Source organism: Rhinoderma darwinii, chromosome 1 (genome assembly GCF_050947455.1).
Source record: "Rhinoderma darwinii isolate aRhiDar2 chromosome 1, aRhiDar2.hap1, whole genome shotgun sequence".
Taxonomy (NCBI): domain Eukaryota; kingdom Metazoa; phylum Chordata; class Amphibia; order Anura; family Rhinodermatidae; genus Rhinoderma; species Rhinoderma darwinii.
In genome coordinates this window covers 646,850,265-646,872,630 of record NC_134687.1, presented here as the reverse complement: position 1 = coordinate 646,872,630, position 22,366 = coordinate 646,850,265, and the positions used below count along the sequence as shown (strand labels likewise).

Sequence of the window (22,366 nt, the reverse complement as noted above, 5' to 3'; positions counted from 1 at the left end):
CATGTCCATGTCCACTGAATTATGTGGGAAAAACGGTGCGGCAGTTTCGGCGCCGGATCAGAGAACATGTTGGCGACATTGCGAATTCTAGAGATACTCCTATATCCAAACATGTACACGCTACACATCAGGGTCGTGCAGAATGTCTTAAATTTCAAGCAATTGAACTCATTAGGCCTCCCAAACGGTGAGGTGACTGGGATAACCTCATACTACGAAAGGAAGCCCAGTGGATCTATAGATTGGCGTGCACACAACCAGGGGGTTTAAATGAGCAGACAAACTATGCATGTTTTATTTAAACATTCATTTAAACATGCATTTCCATGGCCAGTTATCCCTTCAGGATAGCAAGAGACCCACATGGTCGTCATGACAGGTGGTCTCTTAATTATCAATGATCATCATGTGGGCAGTCTGGCTATGGTTCCTTATTCAGTAGGTGTTCAAATGACACTTTATAGTGGGGTAGACATTCATTTATCTACACAATATGTATTATCAGTGTAGTTGTTTATCAATGGCAGTCCAGCTGCGGATTTTGAGCTGATCCGCAACACTTACCCAAACTTTAAATATCGATATACTCCTTCTTTGCAGTGGTGAGTTCCTGGCAGCATGGGCGACTCGATTGTGGCCTCTACTGCGCCTGCGGCTTTTGATGCGGTCGATGTTGGTTCCTGGCTGTCAGCTGATGGCCGGGAGTCACATGGACAGGTGTCACGAATTCGATTGGTGAGTGTGATTGGCTGTTTCGATTGGCGGTGCCGAGGACAGGGGGAGGAGTCAGATGCTTTAAATAACTTAGAGTCCCAGAATGAAGCATGCCGCTAACATCTATGCGAGCATGCTTCCGTGGAGTACAGCAGAATACCTGCTGCTGAACTAAATATCGCTGGCATCCCGGCCAGAGTGACCAAGCTACAGACCCCTGATGATGAGTATTGAAACGCGTAGGGTCGGTTGTGAATAGGAATTTTTTAGCATTGGGAACACTAGCATTGTTTGTATACCTTAACACTAGGAGCTTCCGGTGCGGTTATCACGGACTCTAGTGTGAATTAGGGTCAAGACTATTGTTATGCCCATTTTTCAAATGCTGATTCCGTATTGATATTCTTGTTGAACACTGAGCTATAGGAGGTTCACAATTGAATTAGAACTCAGTGTTTATTATTTTATACGTTTTTGTACACACGGTGGGGCTTTTTCACAGTGGTGATTGTACCCCTGTTTTTAGAGAGTTATAAATAAATGTTATATTTTACTCATATATTACACAGGTGAATCCTTTGGTCCTGAGAAGTCCTGAGAGCCAGAAGAAAATCTTAATGCCCCTACCCTCATTAGGAAATTCTTCTCTCGCTCTGGACCCAAGAAGAGGGGCGGTACTGTGACCGCAGACTCCTCTCATCCTGCCGACGTCTCCCTTCCTGGAGATGCCAGCACATGCGGCTGTTTTGCCGTGCAGTGACCACTAGGATGCGCGCATGGGCTCGTTCCCGACCTTAAAGGTCCAGCGCGCGCACATGTAAATAATTAACTAATTATCCCCAGATCACCCTGGATTATAAAAAGGGCCCTGCCCTTGCACTCCTTGCTCTAGCGTTGTTTGTATTCCTATATCAGTCTTGCAAATGGTCCCTTAGTCGTATCCTGTTCCTAGTGTTCCCATGACCTGCAACCTGTATCCCGTGCTGTATTTGTTCCTGTGCCTTCTCTAGGGTTGGAGTCGTGTTGTGCCGTCTGTTACGCCTGCTGTCGTACACCACGTTTGGTACCTCCTGCCACATTTTGCATCACCTGCCATCAAAGTACCATCTCAACTGGCAAAATAGCTAAATATAGGATAAACGATTATTATTTAAGTGATTACACATTGTTTTAATTTTTTATTTTTTTTCAGGAAATATTATAAATTGGATTCTAATTTATAACCTTTCCATGTGCTGGCAACTAGAGGGAGCAGTTTCCAAAATTGCAGCATGGTCAATGTGGTGAAGCAACCTCATTGCTTTATGCTGCAAATTTGGGGTAGACACACTCTCTCTAGCGTCCTCACACAATCCTCCCCCCTCCCTTATTCTTGCTAGTGCCAGGAGAAGGTGGGGTTTAAATCTTCAAACCACCTACACTGTGTGCCGCCATTTTCTGAGCAACTGCATAGTGTAGGAGGATTCGATACAGTTCTCAGCAGACAGTATAACACGAATATACATGAACATAATACACACATCACATACACGAACATAAATTACCTTCTGCTGCCGCCGCCTCCGCTCCTATTCCTTGTGCCTTCGCTTCCTTGAACATATGGCCGGAAGTCATCATCTTACTGTCCGGCAGCAGCTTCCAGTCCACGCGAAAATGGCGCCGGATTGCGTTCTGCCAACTAGCTTCATTTTGGTCTGTGTGGGAGCGGCGCATGCGCCGTTCCCACACAGACGTCGTACGCTTCAGAGAATGGAACGGCTCCCGTTCGCATACACTATGGGGTTGTTTGTGCCATATTCCATCTCTGTATGTGTCGTTAATCGACACATACAGAGATGAAAAAAAAATGGCAGCACCCATAGAGAAATAAAAGTAAGAACAAAGTAAAAAGTAGAACATGAGAACACAAATAAATAAAATTTATGTTAATATCATATTAAAAGCAATATGATAAAAAAAATCATGACACCTTCCCTTTAAGATGGTATCTAGTGCTGTTTCACATTGCCCATGCCGTCCCCTGTTACCCCTCAACTTGTTTTCGAGGTTGCGCCTCCCTTGGAGATATGCTTCACACCTGGTGGACTTGTCCAAATGCCAGCAGGCTGGGGTTATGACTTTACAGTCTCATCCACACTGCCACTGGTTTTAACCTACCCAAAAACGCGCTTCTCTAAGAGGTGCCTCGCTCAAAGCAAAAACTTATTAATTTCTTCTTTCTTGCTGCCAAACAGACCAGTGCAAGAGCTTGGAAGCAGTATTTCCTGAAATTAAGCAGCAAATGAACTACTACGTGATTAACGAGAAACTATCGGCCTTGTCACGGGCACCTTTAAGTCCTTTGAGAAAGTTTGGAAGCCCTGGAGGGCCTATGCCTTCCCAACTACTTTTGTACCTTTTTTGACAGTGTTACTGGCTACAGGCATGGCCTGAGCACCATCCCTTTCCTTTCATGTCTTTTTTGTTTCCCCGTTTGTCCAAGCTTAAAGAGACTCTGTCACCACATTATAAGTGCCCTATCTCCTATATAAGGAGATGGGTGCTGTAATGTAGGTGACAGTAATGCTTTTTATTTAAAAAAACAATCTTTTTCCTCAACGTTAGGAGCGATTTTGGTTTATGCTAATGAGCTTTCTTAATGCCCAAGTGGGCGTACTTTTACTTTCGACCAAGTGGGCGTTGTACAGAGGAGTGCATGACGCTGACCAATCGGCATCATGCACTCCTCTCCATTCATTTACACTGCACTAGCGATATAGATATATCGCTATGTGCAGCCTCATACACAAGCCCTAACATTACTACAGTGTCCTGATAATGAATACACATGACCATCCAGCCTGGACGTCATGTGTACTCAGAATCCTGACACTTCTGACTCTTTTTTGTGAGATTCCAGCAATGGATACGAAATCTCGCGAGATCACGGAGCTAAATGAGATTTGGTTTCACTTGCCGGTATCTCACAAAAAAAGAGTCAGAAGTGTCAGGATTCTGAGTACACATGACGTCCAGGCTGGATGGTCATGTGTATTCATTATCAGGACACTGTAGTAATGTTAGGGCTTGTGTATGAGGCTGCACATAGCGATATATCTATATCGCTAGTGCAGTGTAAATGAATGGAGAGGAGTGCATGATGCCGATTGGTCAGCGTCATGCACTCCTCTGTACAACGCCCACTTGGTCGAAAGTAAAAGTACGCCCACTTGGGCATTAAGAAAGCTCATTAGCATAAACCAAAATCGCTCCTAACGTTGTGAAAAAAGATCGTTTTTTTAAATAAAAAGCATTACTGTCACCTACATTACAGCGCCGATCTCCTTATATAGGAGACAGGGCACTTATAATGTGGTGACAGCCTCTTTACTTATATAGGAGATAGGGCACTTATAATGTGGTGACAGAGCCTCTTTACTTATATAGGAGATAGGACACTTATAATGTGGTGACAGAGTCTCTTTAACCTTGGTTGTTGTTGTTATATCTATGGACCCCCAACTTAGATTATAGTCCTTGGCACTGATAGGCCAGCCGGACTTCGTTTTATAGTAGTCCTTTTGCCTGGAATGTGACCATGTTATACTTTATTCTTTTTTATTTTTCGTTATTGGAAATTCAATAGAAAATTGTTTTAAAAAACCAAAAACAATGTTCCCCTTGGTGTCTCTCTCTCTCTCTCTCTCTCTCTCTCTCTCTACATACACAGAACTACACAATAGGAAAGTGGGCATCGGTAGACTTTACGACTCCCATCATCCATCTCCAGGAGTCAGGAGGATGGAGCAGTAGTCAGAGCCCCCTCACAGGCCTGCCCCGCACTCCCGGATACATGGGAAGAACAATAAGAAGGAGATCTTAGAACTGATCTACAAGATGACTGAGCTGCTGACTGGAGAGGTGACACTGCTGGGAATTCTGGGAAATTATACAGTAACCGCACTGGAGGTGTCTGGGTGATGACTGTATCATTGTGTGTGTCAAGTTTCTATAAGGTGTCAGAATGTCACTGTAAATTTTTCTATGTAGGAGCGGGAGCATTTAGACGAACACAAGGATCTGAACGAGGTCGTCATGATGGAAAACTACCGGCCGCTTACATCACAAGGTAAGAAGGTGTGTGTGTGTGTGTGTGTGTGTGTGTGTGTGTATATATATGTATGTAAGTTTTGGAGTTGTGGAAATCACAGGATTGATAGACATGTTATGATATGCAAATGATAACAAAAAATGAAAATAGATCAGCATTGAGTATGAGCCCCATTCGCAGAAATACACGCACTTACATGCCTTGGCATGCGATCAATGAGGTTATTAATGGTTGTCTGAGGAATGTTATGCCACGCTGAATGGACTTGGCCATGCAAATGATAAAGATTGGCTGCTGGCAGCTCCTGTTTCAATTGCTGACCAATGACGTCCCAGATGTTCTCGATGGGAGACGAGTACGGAGATGCTGCAAGCCAGTGTAGCACGTTTAGGCCACGCAGGCTACTCACAGTAGCACGAGCATCATGCGACCTGGCGTCCTGTTTACAAAGGCTTCTGTGACACTTTGGAGAAATGGACGTACCACTGGTTCCACAACCAAATCAATGTAACACCGAACTGTACCTGAAATGAAGACTAGAGTGGTCCGGCTACCGTACATTATGCCACACGATAATCCTGGGAGTAGGACCGATGTGACGTTCCCTTGTGAACGCCTCTTCATGACATTGCCCACGTGGTCCCTAGACCAACTCCAGTTATCATTGCGTCTGAGACAAAAGCGGTGCTCATCCCTGAAGAGGACAGACCTCCATTCCAGCCTTTATTGCCGTCTTTCTGTGCACCATGATAGCCTTTGATAGTGGTGACGTGTGTCACGGGTACGTGGAGCCAGCGGGCCGTACCGCCTTGACGGTATGGCAGCTGGCCAACAGGACACAGGTCACAGTCTATAGTTCGTATAGTGTACCTGTGGTAGCTCAGAAAGTAGCAAGGCAGGCTCGGCTGGGACTAGGCAACAGGCAGGCTCCAGGCGTGGTATACAGCACAGCACGACCTCAGCTCAACATGGTACTTGACCAGGATAGCACGTGTTACAGGTAGCAGGAACGGGAAACACTAGGAGACCATTTGCTTAGACAGACTAGGGTACGACAAACAACGCTCAGGCATTGCAGGGAGGGGCACAGCCCCTCTTATAGCCCAGAGTGCTCTGGGAGCAATCAGCTCAATTTCCCACTTGTGTGCACTTTGGCTTCTTAAAGAGGCTCTGTCACCAGATTTTGCAACCCCTATCTGCTATTGCAGCAGATAGGCGCTGCAATGTAGATTACAGTAACGTTTTTATTTTTAAAAAACAAGCATTTTTGGCCAAGTTATGGCCATTTTCGTATTTATGCAAATGAGGCTTGCAAAAGTACAACTGGGCGTGTTGAAAAGTAAAAGTACAACTGGGCGTGTATTATGTGCGTACATCGGGGCGTGTTTACTACTTTTACTAGCTGGGCGTTGTGCATAGAAGTATCATCCACTTCTCTTCACAACGCCCAGCTTCTGGCAGTGCAGACACAGCCGTGTTCTCTAGAGATCACGCTGTGTCGTCACTCACAGGTCCTGCATCGTGTCAGACGAGCGAGGACACATCGACACCAGAGGCTACAGATGATTCTGCAGCAGCATCGGCGTTTGCAGGTAAGTCGATGTAGCTACTTACCTGCAAATGCTGATGCTGCTGCAGAATCAACTGTAGCCTCTGGTGCCGACACGATGCAGGACCTGTGAGTGACGTCACAGATCTGCACTGCCAGAAGCTGGGCGTTCTGAAGAGAAGTGGATGATACTTCTCATCAGAAAGCCCAGCTAGTAAAAGTAGTAAACACACCCCGATGTACACACATAATACACGCCCAGTTGTACTTTTACTTTTCAACACGCCCAGTTGTACTTTTGCAAGCCTCATTTGCATAAATACGAAAATGGTCATAACTTGGCCAAAAATGCTCGTTTTTAAAAAATAAAAACGTTACTGTAATCTACATTGCAGCGCCTATCTGCTGCAATAGCAAATAGGGGTTGCAAAATCTGGTGACAGAGCCTCTTTAAGTCTGGAATGAGCTCGCGAGCGCACCCTAGTGGTTACTGTGGAACAGGACGGCCGTATGCAGACATCTCTGGAGGGAAGGGCGTCGCCTGGATGGAAGGAGTTCGTGCTCAGCGACCATGGACGTTACAGTATCCCCCCTCTTACGCCCCTTCCTCTTGGGACCAGAACGAGAGAGAAACCTCTTAATGAGGGTAGGAGCATTAAGATTCTCTTCTGGATCCCAGGACCTCTCTTCTGGACCAAACCCCTTCCAATCTACTAAATAAAAGTTTTTTCCTCTTACTTTTTGTAACATCTATGGCCGCGGTCTGTCGTTCTAACTTACCCCTCGACGGCCGCGGCCATGGACGTCCTGCTGCTGTGCTGTGTCATCCTCCTGTGAGGCGCCGGAACTCACTTCCGGGTATCGAGCCTGTCTCCCGGAGAGTGCGCGCGTGCTCGTGCCCGCTCTTAAAGGGCCAGCGCGCACACCTGAAAATCATTATCAACTCATGAATTCCTGGACTATGAGGGTCACCGCCCTTCTTATCCTCGCCTGAGCATTGTTGTTTCCCTTAGTCTGTCTTGCAAATGGTCTTCTAAGTGTCTTCCTGCTTCCCAGTTGTCACATAGCGGGTAGTGGACCCACTAGGATGCACTGCCGTAGCAAGGAGGCAGCTGGCCAAACAGCAGGAACCCCAGAATACAAAGTCCCACACAAGGGTACCTGGATAGTCCAGACAGTGGCCGCAGCTCTGGCACTGATGGAGATGGGTGCAGCAGGTATCGCCAAATGTGGCGGATGTCACAGGTGCCGCAGGTTGCACCAGACGTGGCAAATTCCTCCGGACATGGCAGGAGACACAGGACGTGGCGGGTGACACATGCCGCAGGTTGCGCCAGACGTGGCAAATTCCTCTGGACGTGGCAGATGATGCAGGATGTGACACGACTCAGACACTAATAGGCACAGGAACAACAACCGCACGGGATACAGGAACAGGTAACAGGGCACAGGTAACAACTGGAACGGGAAACACTAAGGGACCATTTGCAAGACAGACTGGGAAAACTAACAACGTTCGGGCAAGGATCAGAGGGCCCGGGGCCTGCTTATAGACCAGGAAATCATAGCTGTTGATGATTTCCTCTGTGTTCCTACGGGACACAGCAGACTGGAGCGGAAGTGAGCGCTGGCGTCTCCTAGCAAGGACATGGGGACCAGCGCTCACGGATCCATTGCTGCGGGCGATGGGAGGTGAGTAAACCCGATGGCCCGTGGCCGTGGACGCTACAGTATCCCCCCTCTTATACTCCCTCTTCTTGGGGCCAGAGCGAGAGAGCAATTATTTTATAAGAGCAGGGGCACTGAGGTTCTCTTGTGGCTCCCAGGACCTCTCCTCAGGACCAAACCCTCTCCAGTCCACCAAAGAGAAAATCCTTCCTCCTACCCTTTTTCAGTCCAGGATTTCTCTCACCTCAAACACATCAGAAGAACCGCTGGGAGCAACTGTGGAACTAGAAGTCTTGCTGTAGCGGTTCAGGACCACTGGTTTCAGGAGGGACACATGAAAGGAGTTGGGGATTCTGAGCGTAGGAGGCAACCGCAGCTTATAGGAGACAGGGTTTATCTGTTGCAGAATCTCAAAAGGACTGAGGAACCTGGGAGCAAACTTTTATGACTCTGGTACCTGGACTCTGGTACCTGGAAGATACTGAGACGGCGCTCTTCTCTTTGTATCTGATTTTCACTACATGCTGTAACGTCTATGGCCACGGTCCGTCGTTCGGTCGTTAACCTCGACGGCCGTGGCCATGGACATCTTACTTCGCTGCAGGGTCGTCCTCCTGTGAGGCGCCGGTACTCACTTCCGGACTTCGAGTGTCTCCGGCAGGCGCGCGCCCGCGCGTGCACGGTCTTAAAGTGCCAGTGCCAAGCCATTGAGACTCCAAGTGGGAGCCCTTCATGCTGAACTCATCTCCCTGTTCGTCCTGTCCAAGGCCGTCAACCCCGTTCTGCTGGGTTTGCCTTGGCTTCGTCTGCACGCCCCCGTCCTGGATTGGAACTCTGGAGAGGTCCTCCAGTGGGGCCCGAAGTGTCTCGACCGCTGTCTGGGCCATATCCAGTCGCCACAGCCTGCCGCTCTTCAGTCTTTGACAGGGTTGCCTTCTTGTTTCTCCATGTTCTGCGTTGTCTTCTATAAAAAGGAGGCTGAGACCTTGCCACCACACCAGGCATATGACTGTCTGATCGACCTGGTTCCTGAATCGTCTACTCCTCGTGGTAGAGTGTACCCTCTCTCCTTGCCAGAGACCCAGTCCATGTCGGCCTACATTAAGGAGAACCTGGAGAGGGGTTTCATTCGTAAATCCTCATCCACGGCCGGAGCGGGGTTCTTTGTTAAAAAGAAAGATGGATCATTACAACCTTGCATTGACTACCGGGGCCTAAACCAGATCACGGTGAAGACCAGGTACCCTCTGCCTTTGATTTCTGAACTGTTTGATCGCATATGGGGGGGGCGAAATTTTTTTCTAAACTGGACCTGCGGGGGGCCTACAATCTGATTCGGATTCGTCGAGGTGACGAATGGAAGACTGCCTTTAATACTCGTGATGGGCACTACGAATACTTAGTTATGTCCTTCGGCCTGTGTAACGCCCCCGCAGTATTTCAAGAATTTGTCAATGACATTTTTCGTGATCTCCTTTTATGTTTGTGTTGTGGTGTATCTCGATGACATTTTGATTTTTTTCCCGGGATCCAGTAACTCATCAAAGCGATGTCCGCCAGGTGTTGCTCCGTCTAAGAGAGAATCGCCTTTATGCCAAGTTGGAGTAGTGTGCTTTTGAGAAGAAGTCTCTATCCTTCCTGGGCTATATTATCTCCGATCAGGGTCTCAAGATGGACCAACCAGAAGCTAAAGGCTGTCCTGGAGTGGCCTTGCCCCCAAGGCTTAAGGGCCATACAACGCTTCCTAGGATTCGCCAACTTCTACCGACTGTTCATCCCCAACTTCTCATCTTTGACTGCTCCTATCTCCACCCTCACTAAGAAGGTTATGAATGCCAAGATGTGCACTTCGGAGGCTGAAGCCGCATTTGAATCCTTAAAAAAGGCCTTCACGTCAGCCTCTATTCTGCACCAACCGGATGTATCCCTATAGTTTTCGCTAGAGGTGGACTGTTGTTCCAGAGAAGATCGAAAAGCAAGGCTGTGCTATGTGGCTACTATTCCAAGCTGTTTTCTTCGCAGAGCGCAACTACTCGATTGGGGTCCGGGAGTTACTGACCATCAAGCTGGCTCTGCAGGAGTGGAGACATCTACTGGAGGGCGCGGTTCATCCTATCCTGATCTTCACGGATCACAAGAATTTGACCTACCTACAAACTGCCCAGCGATTGAATCCTCGGCAAGCCAGGTGGTCGTTGTTCTTTGCTCGGTTCGAACTCCACCACCGACCCGCCGACAAGAATGTAAGGGCCGACGCATGTCTAGATCTTTTGAAACCGAGGACGCCATGGAATCTCCACAGAATATTATTGACCCATCCTGCATCTTCTCTGTGAATCCCCTGCAAGGTTAGAGACATTCCTCCGGGTAGGACTTTTGTGCGTCTGGCTGACCGAGGAAAAATTCTTCGCTGGGGTCACAGTTCTAAGCTGGCAGGTCACGCGGGTGCTCGTAAGACCCAAGATTTAATCACCCGTCAGTTCTGGTGGCCCACGCTACCCAAAGACGTTATGGACTTTGTCTCCTCATGCACGATATGCGCAGCAAATAAAGTTGCTCACTCCAGACCTGCCGGCCTGCTACAACCATTGCCTGTGCCCGTTGCCCCATGGCAACATGTCGCTATGGACTTTGTCACGGATCTTCCTTCTTCTACGAGTTGCAGTGTGATCTGCGTGGTGGTGGATCGATTTTCCAAGATGGCTCACTTCATTCCCTTGACCGCCCTGCCGTCTGCTACACGATTGGCTGACCTCTTCATACAACACATCTTCCGTCTGCACGGCTTTCCCCTGCATATTGTCTCGGACCGAGGGGTTCAGTTCACCTCGAAGTTTTGGAGAGCACTCTGCGGCCTCCTCGGTGTAAAATTGGACTTCTCTTCGGCCTATCATCCCCAGTCCAATGGGCAAGTCGAGAGAGTTAACCAGATTATGGAGAACTATCTACGTCACTTTGTTTCCAGGCGCCATTATGATTGGGTGCAGTTGCTCCCGTGGGCAGCGTTCTCTTATAACAACCACACCAGTGAGTCGACCACTTCCAGTCCATTTTTCATCGTCTACGGCCAACATCCTCGGATACCTCTTCCTGTTTCTACTATGTCCCAGGTGCCTGCAGCTGATTCAACCTTCAGGGACTTTCTACAGATATGGCAACAGACCCGATCTTCTATCCTGTTGGCGGTGGACCGCATGAAGGGAAAGACGGATGCCTCCGCAGTTGCTTCCAGGGACTAAAGTCTGGTTGTCTTCTAGGGATATCTGGCTGAAGGTGCCGTCGTGCAAATTTTCATCTAGGTTCCTCGGCGCCTTCGAAATCCTGCTACAGATCAACCCGGTATCCTACAAGCTGCGGCTCCCCCCCTACCCTCAGGATTCCTAACTCCTTTCACGTCTCCCTGCTGAAACCCATGGTCCTGAACCGACACTCCAGGACTCCTAGCTCCACAGTGGCCCCTGGCGGCTCACCGGGGACTTTTAAAGTAAAGGAGATTCTGGATACCAAGAAGGTGGGAGGAAGGTCACCTGACGTCTTCCCGCCGCCTGGTCCTGGACTTGCCTGCCTCATTACTGCCTACGATTGCCTCAGGTACCCACTCTGAACTATTTCAACTCTGTACTTACCTGTTTGGCAAGCTGCCATCCCGCTACGCGGTACGGCCCAGTGGGTCCACACCCCGCATCGTGACACATACGATCGACTGCCAGCAAAATAGAGGACCGGGTCTGTTGCCAGATTTGCAGACAGTCCCCAAATGCAGTCAGCAGCGGGTACCTGAGATGTAGTCGACACAGGAAGAGGGACTGTAGGATGTTGACTGTACACAATGTAAAACGGAGTGGAAGTGGTGGACTTGCTCATGTGGTTGTTATACGAGAACTCAGCCCATGGAAGAAGCTGTACCCAGTTATCATGCTTAAAGGAGATGAAGTGGCGGAGATAATTCTCCATGATCTGGTTGATCCTCTTACCTTGCCATTGGACAAGGGGTGATATGCTGAGGAAAAGTCCAATCTCCCATCCAGGAGTTTACAGAGGGCTCTCCAGAACTTTGAAGTAAACTGAACCAACCGGTCGGATACGATGTAAAGGGGCAAGCCATGCAAGCGAAAGATGTGTTGAATGAAGAGACTCGCCAGTCGAGGAGCAGAAGGTAGGCCGTTCAGCGGGATAAAATGTGCCATCTTAGTGAATCGGTCAACCACCACGCAGACAGTGTTGCGTCCTGCTGAGGGGGGAAGGTCTGTGACACAGTCCATCGCAATGTGCTGCCAGGGGGCATTGGGTACAGGCAGAGGTTAAAGCAGGCCATCAGGCTTGGAGTGAGTAACTTTGCTTGAAGCACACACACCGTGCAAGAAGAGACAAAGTACAAAACATCTTTAGGTAGCGTGGGCCACCAGAAGTGACGAGCAATCAGGTCTCGGATTTTATGGACAGCAGCGTGCCCAGCCAGTTTAGAACTGTGTCCCCAGCGAAGAATTCTTCTCCTGTCTTCCAACCGAACAAAAGTCCTCCCCGGAGGGATATCTCTAACCTGCAGAGGATTAGCAGTGACAATGCAGGACTTGTCTATGATAATCTGAAGGGACTCCACCGTGTCTTCCGTCTCAAACGATCTGGACAGGGCATCGGCCCTCACATTCTTGTCCGCGGGACGGTAGTGGAGCACAAACTGGAAACGGGTGAAGAACAGCGACCACCTGGCTTGACGGGGATTCAGTCGTTGAGCAGACTGAAGGTAGGTAAGGTTCTTGTGGTCGGTGAAGATCAGGATGGGGTGAGCTGCACCCTCCAGCAGATGTCTCCACTCCTCCAGAGCCAATTTGATGGCCAGTAGCTCCCGATCTCCAACAGAGTAATTGCACTCAGCAGAAGAAAAAATTCTAGAATAGTAGCCACATACTACTGCCTTTCCTTTGGAGCTGCTTTGGAACAGAAGTGCACCAGCACCAACAGAGGATGCATCCACTTCCAGTGAGAACTGCCGAGATATGTCAGGATGATGGAGGGTCGAAGCTGAAGTGAAGGCTTTCTTGAGGCTAATGAATGCAGACTCTGCCTCTGGAGTCCACACCTTGGCGTTCACACCCTCCTTGGTAAGGGTAGAGATGGGAGCCGTCAGAAATGAGAAGTTTGGAATAAATTGCCGATAGAAATTGGCAAATCCCAGGAACCGCTGCATGGCCCTTAAGCCTTGAGGATGTGACCACTCCAGGACAGCTTTCACTTTCTCAGGATCCTTCTTGAGACCTTGATCCGAGAACTCTTCTCAAAGACGCACTTCTCCAGCTTGGCGTATAAATGATTCTCCCTTAATCGTAGTAGAACCTGACCGACATGCCTCCAATGAGTCGTCGGATCTGGAAAATCAAAATATCATCGAGATAAACAACAACACAGACTCTGGGCACACAGACGCACAATATGGCCTCCGAGGCCGCAATACAAACAAAGTCCAGAAGTGCGTCTGCGTTGTTTCTTCTGAGTAGACAATTTGACATAGTTACTCTGCATAGGAACCTCTGGTGGGACGACTGAGGAGAATTGCTGGAAAGTAGAATCCAGCCTAGGAAGTTCTCTCTCCCGGAGAACCTCTTGGGAACGCTCCCGGACCCTCATGTCAATCTGTGAGGCAAGTAGGATAAGATCGTCCAGGGTAGTTGGCAGATCGCGAGCAGCCAGCACGTCCTTAATCCCTGAAGACAGTTCCTGCCAGAATGTGGCCACCAAAGCCTCATTGTTCCAGGTCAATTCAGCAGCCAGGATACGGAACTGAATTGTATACTCGCCCACGGAGAGGTCTCCTTGGTGTAGGGTCAGCAAGGACGCAGCAGCCGAAGAAACTCCCCCAGGTTCCTCAAAGATCGAGCGGAAGGTCTGTAAGAAGCACTGCAAGTCACGGGTCTCTGGTCCCTGATGTTCCCTCAGAGGATTAGCCTATGCCAGGGCTTTGCCAGTAAGGAGAGAGATGATGAAGGCGATCCTGATGTTATCCGAAGAGAAGGACCTGGCATGTAGTCTGAAGTGGATCAGACACTGATTAAAAAATCCCCTGCAAGTCCTCGGGTCTCCGTCATAGCGTGGAGGTAGCGGCAGGAAGCACAGGAACGCCAGAATACAAATTCCCGCACAAGGGTACCCGGATAGTCCAGACAGTGCCCGCAGCTCTGGCACTGATGGAGATGGGTGCAGCAGGTATTGCCAAACATGGCGGATGTCACAGGTGCCGCAGGTTGCGCCACACGTGGCGAATTCCTCTGGACGTGGCAGATGACACAGGACGTGACACGGGCGACTTTGACACTAATAGGCACAGGAACAAGAACAGCACGGGATACAGGAACAGGTAACAGGGCACGGGTAACAACTGGCACGGGAAACACTAAGGGACCATTTGCAAGACGGACTTGGAGACTTGGAAAACTAACAACGCTCAGGCAAGGATCAGAGGGCCTGGGACCTTCTTGTAGACTAGGAAATCATGATAGTTGATGATGACGATCTCTATGGTGTGCGCACTGGCCATTTAAGGCTGGGCACGAGCGTGCGCGCGCACCCTACGGGACTCAGCAGACCGGAGCGGAAGTGAGCGCTGGTGTCTCCTAGGAAGGAGATGGGGACCAGCGCTCACGGATCCATGAGGTGAGTAAACCCGACGGCCTGTGGCCATGGACGCTACACCAGTGCATCCTGTTTCCCGTGCTATCCAGTACCACCCTGGTCTAATGCCGTGCTAAGCTGTTGTCATGTTTTGCTGCATCTCCACGCCTGTTCTGCTGCACCACGCCTGAAGTCTACCTGCTGCCTTGGCCCAGCCGAGCCTGCCTTGCTAATGTCTACATTGCCTCAGGTACCCTTTCTGGACTATAGACTCTGTACCATACCTGTTTGGCCAGCTGCCATCCCAGTACGCGGTACGGCCCAGTGGGTCCACACCTGCCTCGTGACACTTTTTTTCAGTGTCCAGGATCTCCTTAACTTCAAAAGTCTCTGATGAACCGCTGGGAGCCACTGCAGGAGTGGAAGTAGCGGTTCAAGATCACCGGCTTCAGCAGGGAGACATGGAAGGAGCTGGGGATCTTGAGGGTAGGAGGCAGCCGAAGTTTGTAGAAAATAGGGTTGATTTGTTGCAAAATTTTGAAGAGTCCAAGGAACCTGGGAGCAAACTTGTACAATGGCACCCTCAGCCGGATATTCCTAGAGGACAGCCAGACCTTCGTACCTGGAAGGAACTGGGAAGGCTCTCGTCTTCTTGTGTCTGCCTTTCTCTTCATGCGGTCGACCGCCAGCAGAATAGAAGATCGAGTTTGCTGCCGGATCTGTAGAAGGTCCCTGAATGTAGAGTCAGCTGCAGGCACTTGGGACGTAGTGGAAACAGGAAGAGGTGTACGAGGGTGTTGGCCATAGACAATGAAGAATGGACTCTTAGCGGTGGACTAACTAGTATGGTTGTTGTAGGAGAACTTCGCCCAGGGAAGCAGCTGCACCCAGTCATCATGCTGCCTGGAGATAGTGTCGTACATAGTTCTCCATAATCTGCTTTATTCTCTCGACTTGACCATTGGACTGGGGATGGTAGGCAGAGGAAAAGTCCAACTTCACACCGAGCAGTACGCAGAGGGCTCTCCAGAGCTTAGAGGTGAACTGTACCCCGCGACCCGACACAATATGTAGAGGCAAGCCGTGCAGACGGAAGATGTGTTTAACGAAGAGATTGTCCAGTCGGGAAGCAGACTGTAGGCCGGTCAGTGGAACGAAATGATCAATTTTGGAGAATCGGTCCACCACCACCCAGACCGTACTGCAACCAGCAGAGAGAGGCAGGTCCATAACAAAGTCCATAACAATATGTTGCCAGGGGGCATCGGGCAAAGGCAACGGATGGAGCAGGCCCGCCGGTTTGGAGTGGGCAACCTTATTTGCTGTGCACACCGTGCAGGAGGAGACCAAGTCTGTGATGTCTTGGTGTAGCGTGGGCCGCCAGAACTGACGAGCGATCAGGTCTCGGGTCTTACGGGCGCCTGCATCACCTGCCAATTTGGAATGGTGTCCCCGAGGAGGATTCTTCTTCTGTCCGCCAGACGCACAAAAGTCCTCCCTGGGGGAATGTCTATAACTTGCAGAGGGTTGACAGGGATGTTTCAGGATGGGTTAATGATACTCTGTGGAGACTCCATAGTGTCCTCTGTCTCGAATGACCTGGACAAGGCATCGTCCCTCACATTCTTGTCGGCCGGACGGTAGTGGAGCTCAAACTGGAACCGGGCAAAGAACAGCGACCACCTGGCCTAACGAGGATTCAGTTGCTGGGCCGTCTGGAGATAAGTCAGGTTCTTGTGGTCCATAAATATCAAGATGGGATGAACTGCGCCCTCTAATAGATGTATCCACTCCTCCAGAGCCAATTTGAAGGCCAGTATCTCCCGATCCCCAATCGAGTAGTTGCGTTCTGCGGAAGAGAAGAGCTTAGAGTAATAGCCACATACCATTGACTTGCCCTTGGAACCTCTCTGGAACAGGCGTGCACCAGCACCGACAGATGAGGCGTCCACCTCCAATGAGAACTGTCGAGAAACATCTGGATGATGGAGGATAGAGGCTGACGTGAAGGCACTCTTCAGGCTATTAAATGCGGACTCTGCTTCTGGAGTCCACACCTTGGCGTTCATGCCTTTCTTGGTGAGGGTAGAGATCGGAGATGTCAGTGAGAAGTTTGGAATAAACTGTCTGTAAAAATTGGTGAATTCCAGGAAGCGCTGTATGGCCCTCAAGCCTTGAGGGTGTGGTCATTCCAGGACAGACTTTACCTTTACAGGATCCATCTTCCGACCTTGATTCGAGATGATGTAGCCAAGGAAGGGTAGAGCATCTTTCTCAAATACGCACTTCTCCAACTTGGCATACAGGATATTCTCCCTTAACTGCAGCAAAACTTGACGAACATGTCTCCGATGAGTCATTGGATCTGGAGAAAAAATCAAGATGTCATCAAGATAGACCACAACACAAACATAGAGGTCATCGCAGAAGATATCATTAACGAACTCCTGGAAGACTTCGGGAGCATTACACAGGCCGAAGGGCATTACTAGATATTCATAGTGTCCGTCACGGGTGTTAAATGCAGTCTTCCATTCGTCACCCCGGCGAATCCGAATTGGGTTGTAAACCCCACGCAGGTCTAGATTAGAAAAAATCTTGGCACCACATATACGATCAAACAGTTCAGAGATCAATGGCAATGGATACTTATTTTTCACTGTGATCTGGTTGAGACCCCGGTAGTCGATGCAAGGACGCAGAGAACCAACCTTTTTTTTTTTTGACACGTGAAGCCCCTCTCCAAGTTCTCTTTTATCATAGGCGGGTATGCACAGAGTCTCTGGCAAGGAGAGAGGATATACCCTACCACGGGGAAGGGAAGCACTAGGAACTAGGTCGCTAGGACAGTCATACGCCCGGTGTGGGGGCAGCGTCTCCAGATCTTTCTTGATGAAGACGTCCAAAAATGCATAATGACCAGGCCATCCTGCCAAGGACCGAGGCAGAGGTGGCTGACCCGAACGAATCTGTACCAGGCAATGGTTGAGACACTCAGAGCCCCACTGGAGGACCTGTCCAGAATTTCAGTCCAGGACTGGGGCATGTAGTTGGAGCCAAGGCAGACCCAGCAGTACGGGGTTGACGGCCTTGGGCAGGACAAAGAACGAGAGGAGCTCGGAGTGGAGGGCTCCCACTTGGAGCCTCAGTGGCTTGGTCACAGCTATAATTGGGTCTGGCAGAGGTAGTCCATTTACCGATGCAACCATCAACGGCCCCTCCAGAGGGGTAGTGGGCAATTGTAGAAGATCCACCAGGTCTCTATGAATGAAATTAGCAGCGGATCCACAGTGCAGATACGCAGAGACCCTATGCGTTTTTTCGCCGGACACTATGGTCACGGGGAGGGACAATTTAGACGAAAGTCCTTCTTTACCCAAGGTTGTCTCTCCCACCAATCCTAGGCCCTGAGGCTTTTGGGGACACAGACGCACAAGATGGCCTCCGAGGCCGTAATATAGACAGAGTCCTGAGATGTGTCTGCGTTGTCTCTCCTGGGTCGATAGCTTAAACTGGTCCGTCCTCACATACTCCTTAGGCGGATCGGCATCTGAGGACAGCAGGGTTTGCTGCAAAGTAGGGACTGGACTAGGGAGTCCTTTCTCCTAACGAGCTTCTTGGAGCCGTTCTCGGATCCTCTTATCAATCCGGGCGGTCAGAAGGATGAGGTCATCCAGGGTAGACGGTAGATCTCGAGCGGCATGCTCGTCCTTAATATTAGGTTACAGTCCCTGCCAGAATGTAGCCACCAGGGCCTCATTGTTCCACAACACTTCTCCCGCCAGGGTGCGGAAGTGGATGGCGTACTCGCCCACGGAGGTTTCTCCCTGGCATAGGTTCAGCAAGGAAGCGGCTGCAGACAAGACTCACCCAGGCTCCTTAAACACCGTGCGAAATGTCCGGAGGAGCCCCAGGAAGTCACGGGTCTCTGGTCCTTGTCTCTCCCAGATAGGATTCATCCATGCAAGGGCCCTGTGATTAGAGAGACGAAAGCGACCCTTGTGCCATCAGACAAAAATTCCCTTGCATACAGGCTAAAGTGGATGTGGCACTGGTTCAAAAATCCACGGCAGGTCCTTGCGTCTCCATTGTAGCGGTCAGGAAGTGGCAAATAAAATCGGGGATCAGCACTGCCAGGAGGTGTAGTAGGAGGATCGGCAGCTTGCACCTCCAGCCGACGTGCAATAATGTTCAAGGTCTGGAGGAGTTGGTCCTGTTGAGAACGGATGTCTAGCATATCCGCCCGCATCTCTTGTGATGTCCTTATGGTCATGGATTACCAGCGGGGTCCATGGCCTAAGCGTACTGTCATGTTTGGTACGTGGACCCACTGGGCCATACCTCCTTGACGGTATGGCAGCTGGCCAACAGGACACAGGTCACAGTCTGTAGTTCGTATAGTTCACCTGTGGTAGCTCAGACAGTAGCAAGACAGGTTCGGCTCGGACTAGGCAGCAGGCAGGCTCCAGGCATGGTGTAGCAAAACAGGCATGGTATAGCGCACAGCACGACTTCAGCTCAACACGGTACTTGACCAGGGTAGCACGGGATACAGGTAGCAGGAACGGGGAACACTGAGAACTGGGAAACACTAGGAGACCATTTTCTTAGACAGACTAGGGTACGGCAAACAACGCTCAAGCATTGCAGGGAGCTCTGGGAGCAATCCGCTCAATCTCCCACCTGTGTGCGCTTTGGCTCCTAAAGGCTGGACTGAGCTCGCGAGCGCAGCCTGGTGGTCACTGTGGAACAGGACGTCCGTATGTGCAGACATCTCTGGAGAGAAGGGCGTCGACTGGATGGAAGAAGTTCGTGGTCAGCGACCACGGACTTTACAGCGTGTGGTCACTGGAACACCTGTAGCTGGATGTCTGGCTTGTATCCCAATGTTGTGCAAACGCCTTCTGATGTGTGTGTCGACACTGGTTGCCACCCTAGGCTTGGAATGTTGAACAAACTTGAGGACAGCATCCGTATGGCAAAAGTACAGCAGTGTTTATTAACACATCACAAATATAGCAATACAAAAGCTACGGTTCGACCCACATGAAGTCTTTCAAGACTCCATCGGGGTTGAATCATAGCTTTTGTATTGCTATATTTGGGATGTGTTAATAAACACTACTATACTTTTGCCATACGGATGCTGTCCTCAAGTTTGTTCACCGTTTTAAGTTTATCCAGATGGGATTTCTGGATGTGGAATTTGCATCATATCTGTCTTTGAGTGGGAAGCTCCAATTGCGTTGAGTGCTGTGGAAAATCTATACAAAATGAATCTAGGCTTGGAATGTTACGTCCAATTTCATTGGCTGTACATAATGGATCACTACACTCCATTCTTCTAATCAGATAATCCCTCCGTGCAGAGGTTCGCCTCCACACACGTCTTGCTGTCATTCCCTTTCGTTGTTTTACTCCCAACCTCCGGGACACGTGATATTGAACAGTGCTGATATCTCGGACTAGGTGCGTAGCAATCTGCCAGAATGATAAATCAAGGTCTATCGGTTCAAGGATTCTGTTGCTCTCAGTTTGCGACAAGTGGCGATAGTGGGCACGTCGATGAACAGGAGGCATAGTACAAACATCTCACACTACTTGATTTTTTTTAAGGTTTTGTGTGGCTAAAAAACTTTGCTTTCAATCTGACTTTTATGCCCCTCCCACATGCCGAAATTAGCTTTGATCCCCGCCATTAAACCCTTAAATGCAGCGGTCAACAATGATCGCTACATTTAAGGTGACTGCGACTTCGACATCCCAGCAATGAAATTGCCTGGGTTCCGGTGGTTGCAATGGCAGCCAGAGGCCTAATACTGGCCTCCCTGTCTGCCTAGCACGAAGCTTCCGTAGCCGACGGCAAGATGGTGCCCGCTCCGGAGCTGAGCCAGCGTCCTCAGCGGTGGATGTCAGCTGTATGTTACAACTGACATCCAACGGTAACGAGCCCTCATATAGCTCTGTCGACTAAAAAATTGAAATGTTATGGTTCTCACAACATGGCGACAGAAAAAATATATTCTTTTTACAAAAGTAATTTTATTGTGCAAAAAGTTGTAAAACATAAAAAAGTGCTATAAATTTGGTATCACCGGAATCGTACTGACCGGCAGAACAAAGGTAACATGTCATTTATAATGCATGGTGAACGCTGTATAAAAAAAAACTATTCCAGAATTGCAGTTTTTTTTTATCACCTGGCCTCCAAAAAATATAGGATAAGAAGTGATCAAAAAGTCCCATGTACCCCAAAATGGTTCGAATAAAAACTAGATTGTCCCACAAAAAAAAACAGTCCTCATACCCCTACGTCTATGAAAAAATTAAATTAGTTAAGGCTCCGATAAGCGAGGAAAGAAAAAAATATGCAACTGTGCAGGCCAGAGTGGAACCTTTCTTTTGTTTCAAGAGGCAAATTATCAAGGCCCTAAAATTAGGGAACCAGGAATGGTAGGGCCCACACATATCTGCTGGAAGAGAGGGTGCCCATATTATACCAGGACAACACTTTCCCAGCAAAATTCCCCAAACTGCAAATGTGCTTAGTGTGGACCAAAAGGGGGATAAGAAACGACACCATTTATCAGTGCGCCACCGGCCTGTGCATAAATTATTGCTTCACAGCAAAATATCTATGGATTATTTTGTTTTGTTTTTTACCCCATTATTATACCACTATGCTCCTGATACCTTGCCCAGCTTACATATGCCCCCACATTATAAATTGAAATACCAGTAATACTCCAAACAAAACTACTACCAAGCAAAATCTACGCTCCAAAACCCAAATAGCGACCCATCCCCTCGGAAGCCTACAGCGTGCCGAAACAGCATACCTGGGAGAACCCTTTTAACAATTTTTGGGGTGTGTGTCTCCAGTGGCACAAGCAAGGGCAGAACATATTTGCCACTGTAATGGCTTCTCTAGGAAAAAATGTAGATTTTTACTTTGCACCATCCGCAGCGCAATCATTTATGGAAAAGACCTGTTGGGTGAAAATGCTCAATACACCGCTTAACCCCTTCGCGCTCAGCTATGTACTATTCAGTCGCCCTGACCGACACGTTCGCGCTCAGCGACGGAATAGTACGTCGCAGGAGTAATTTTGGCCGTCTTCCCGACACATGCAGAAGCTGTGACAGCTGCTGTCTCGTACAGCAGTTGCCGCAGCTCCTACAGCGGGGACCGATCGCTGTGTCCCCGCTGATTAACCCCTTAAAAGCCGCGTTCAATAGAGGTTGCGGCTTCTTAGGGGTTAAGCTACCATCGCCGGCCTGCTACGCCATAGCGGCCGGCGATGGTGACTATGGCAACCGGACACCTAACAATGTCGTCCGGCTATGCCATCGACGGAAGCCTAGTGGGTCCTGACAAAGTCAGGAGCCACTATGCTTACTGTCAGTGAGTAGCTGACAGCTCTAATACACTGCACTACGCATGTGGTGCAGTGTATTAGAATAGCGATCAGGGCCTCCTGCCCTCAAGTCCCCTAGTGGGACAAAGTAATAAAGTAAAAAAAAAGTTAAAAAAAGATGTGTAAAAATTAAGAAAATAAAAGTTTTAAAAGTAAAGATTCCCCTTTTTCCCTTATCAGTCCTTTATTATTAATAAAAATATATAAACAAATAAACTATACATAATTGGTATCGCCGCGTCCGTAACGGCCTGAACTACAAAATTATTTAGTTATTTATCCCGCGTGGTGAACGCCGTAAAAGAAAATAATAAACCATAC

At 49.1% G+C, this 22,366-nt stretch overlaps 1 protein-coding gene and 1 pseudogene across 1 annotated transcript in view; one reads left to right on the top strand and one right to left on the bottom strand.

Moving 5' to 3' along the window:
• The window catches only part of LOC142697472 (oocyte zinc finger protein XlCOF29-like), a 288,092-nt gene that overhangs the window by 110,520 nt on the left and 155,206 nt on the right, over positions 1-22,366 (bottom strand). The window lies entirely within an intron of this gene.
• Positions 1-22,366, top strand: part of LOC142677259 (uncharacterized) — a 75,456-nt pseudogene that overhangs the window by 31,881 nt on the left and 21,209 nt on the right.